This window comes from Quercus suber, unplaced genomic scaffold (genome assembly GCF_002906115.3).
Source record: "Quercus suber isolate HL8 unplaced genomic scaffold, Cork oak 2.0 scaffold_919, whole genome shotgun sequence".
NCBI lineage: Eukaryota > Viridiplantae > Streptophyta > Magnoliopsida > Fagales > Fagaceae > Quercus > Quercus suber.
In genome coordinates, this window is record NW_027070342.1 from 11383 (window position 1) to 15176 (window position 3794).

The window sequence follows — 3794 nt, forward strand, 5'->3', positions numbered from 1 at the left end:
AGGCCCCCAAATTTTAACTAATATGATTTTTTTATTATTGAAATAGTATTAATTAAAACCAAATATTAGTCAATAAATAAAATAATATTTTATATCAAACAAAAAACAAGAAAAAAATAGAGAAAAAAATAGTATATTCATAACATTTTTCACACCATTTTTATAACAAATCTTAAGTAGCATGTTATTACGAGCTGTTATTGATCATAGGAAAAAAATAATTTTAGTGGTGGGTTGAAATTAAATTTTTGAACCAGTAACAACTTAACATCTAGGATTTGATCAGCACTTCTCAAAAAAAAAAAAAAAAAAGTAATACACAAAAAAATTTATAACATTTTTCAAAAAAAAAAAAAAAAAAAAAACAATTTCATCATCCACTTTATCTTAATTTTTGCCAAGCCAAGTGTACACTATTTGCATTTGTAGCTTTTCTTTTGTTGCTAATGTTCCTAGTATAGAGTCAGAACTTGAAGTTAGAGGGAGTAGTTTTAGTAGTGTCGGCTCTATACTATATAAGTAAATAAGGCGGTCGTCTAGAGCCCCAAGTATATAAAAGGCCCCCAAATTTTAACCAATATGATTATTTTTTTTTATTGAAATAGTATTAATTAAAACCAAATATTAGTCAATAAATAAAATAATATTTTATATCAAACGAAAAACAAGAAAAAAAAATAGAGAAAGAAATAGTACATCCATAACATTTTTCACACAATTTTTATAACAAATCTTAAGTAGCATGTTATTACGAGCTGTTATTGATCATAGGAAAAAAATAATTTCAGTGGTGGGTTGAAATTAAATTTTTGAACCAGTAACAACTTAACATCTAGGATTTGATCAGCACTTCTCAAAAAAAAAAAAAAAAGTAATACACAAAAAAATTTACAACATTTTTCATAACAGTTTAGTTGGCAAAGTTTTATTAGTTCTCATTTAGATTCACCACTAACATCACTCTTTTACTTACCACTATCAATCCATATTTGGTACCAAAATTTTCTTGTAATTAAAATTTCAATTGCTTTGAAATTTGTAGTTTATGGGTTACTTATAAGTGGGAGAAAAAAAAAAAGAGACACCCTAATAACTTACTACAGGCCCAACTCCAATTTAGGCTGGAATGGACTAAAATAGACTAAAATGACCTGTAATTTTATTCAAAGGAGAAAGGGGGTTTCTTGTTCCAGTTTGCATTCCGGAAAGGTATTGACAACATTGGTAGGAACCCAATTGACTACCTGACTCGTCATTTGTGAAGGAATCTGACTCCAAAGCAACATGAATTGAAAGAGCATGCCAAAGAGGAGCAAGCAGAATAAGATAAGCCTACCATTGAGGCAGAGAACATTTAAAATATTGCATCTAGATATCCAAGTTATTATTGTAAATATTGTTTATTAGTCTTTACTACTGGAATTGATGTATGCATGTTAATTGTAAAGTCAGTCTATCATTTTATAGTATCACATCTTTTTGATTTTAGAAATGATGAACAAGGAATTTATCATTTTGCTTTACTGTTTATTAATCTTCGTTTTTTCTAGGTTCAAAAAAAGAAAAAGAAAAATAGCCGGAAACTTGGATGATATAAGAATCCTTAAAAACCTGTCCATTTTGTAGTTTTTTTTTGTACACATTTAGTAGGCCGTGGTGAACCTCAATACCTGTATAAACCACATGTATCGGGTAATTAATACTACCATTGAATAGGTTCGCACATAACTTGATGAGAGAGAAATTTAATTATGAGACAAAAACGACCACGTTTAGTGTGAGATCTAATATTCCTTTGCCTTTGCCTAGCATGTTAATTGATCTGTTTACATTTTAGCCAGTTTGTTGCTGTGTCAATTTGGTTTTTTCTCAAAATTTTCCTCTGACTTTGTGCAGGGATTAAGACGTTTAACTTGAATACACATTTCTTGTACTTTTTTTATGGACCACTCTATGTTTCACCAATAACAACCGTCCATGTATATGATTTTTTTCTATTTTCAACTCCAATTATTTTATAAGGAAAGTAAAATCAATATATGGCAAATTACTATTGGTGGAACATAGTGGTACACAAAAAAAGGTACAGAAAATTTGTATTAGTGTAACTGATACTCATTTGGTGATCAAAATGTGCACTTTGTTAAAGGGAAAACAGAGCTTTAACGACATACAAAGCTAAACGGCAATAAGAAGAATATAGAACAGAAGAAAATGACAGAAGGAAACGCAGTTACAACACGTGCCAGAAGGAAGAAGTAGTGCATTACAGCTGTCAAGCACTGATTGGAGTTTGCCAAAGTTTGTTAAGCAGTTATTTTGGGCAGGAAGTTTAGCCCCTGTTTTCTTGGTGTATATAAATAGGAAGTTGTTAATTATTTGTAGTTAGTTTTTCATTTTGTAAACATTCAATCAATGAGAATTTTCTAGTTTCTTCAAGAACCTTCTTTCTTTACATGGACGTTCACGCCTCGGCCGTCAATGGTCTTGAAGTTGTTGAAGATGAGCTCGTGTTTGAACTTTATGGTCATGTCTGCAGAGAATATAATCCCGCCATCGTATCTTTCCACCCACCACCATGAGAAGCTTTTTTTTTTTTTTTTTTTCAAAATGTTATTAAATAATTATAATTCAATTTCTGTAAGAGGAACGTGTTACAATTGAGGCGGATGCGTATTCGTATTGGGTTTTGGTTGGTTTTTTTTTTTTTTTTTAGAATACGTTTGGGTTGGGCCTTTGGATATTTGTTTAGGATTGATGTTGGGCCTTTTTTTCGGGCTTGCTCTGTAAAATCCAAAAAAAAAAAATTTCTGTAAAATCATAAGGTTTTACAATTTTTTTTTTTTTGGGTTGAAAGCTATACGTTTGGAATTGGCCAGCATAATATTTTTTTGTTTGGCATAAAAATTTTTGAGAGTGTTCTTGATTTTGCTTGAGGGTATTCCTATTTTATTTTATAAGGGTAAACAAATAAAAAAATTTAAATTATTATATATAATTTTTTTTTTTTTTAGTCAGGGTGTTCCTGGGAAAACCCTGACTTCAACATGGCTAGCGGTTATACTTAATTTATTACTATTGCTATGAATGTGATCACTTTTTCTAATAATATGAATGGATACTACGTCAGAGAGGAGTTGAAAAAAGTCGCTAGTTGAACTTATGTTATATATATTTTTTTAATTAGGTAGCTTGTTTTTAGGGTGGAAACAAAATGTTTTGTCTCTTATTCTTTTGATTCCATTAAAGAAGCTCACAAATCAAAAGAGGGGCATCTATAGACACCGTATTTTGTATCCCTTGCGACTCGGGCCACTGTTTCCTAATGATATCAAAATTCTAAGGCCCAAGGTTGGTTTTGGGCCTGATTAGATTACAAATTGACTTGAGAGGTGTTAAAAGGGAAAATGTAACTTTTTATGAGCAAATAAATCTGTTTTCAGAAAATTAAAGGCCAAGAAAATCCTCGGCCAACATACACTGGTCTAATGCATGCGTACACACGCATAAACCTGCGCACGCAGCTAGGGTATTAAAAACCTATGAAAGGTAAGTTTTCTACATTAATGTTGAAGTTTGGAAGGAATCTCACATCATTTAGGAGCCATTCTAAACCCCTATTTTCTCACTATATAAAGCCATACATTAAAACTTTTCAAAACACACAAAAAATCCTAAGGGAAAACCTAAGATTCACTAGAAATATTCAATTAAAGGGGGAGTTTTTTACAAAACATCATTAAGTTAATTTTATTTTGATTGGGACCTTTTCTGGTCTTAATCCTCTAGTTTTA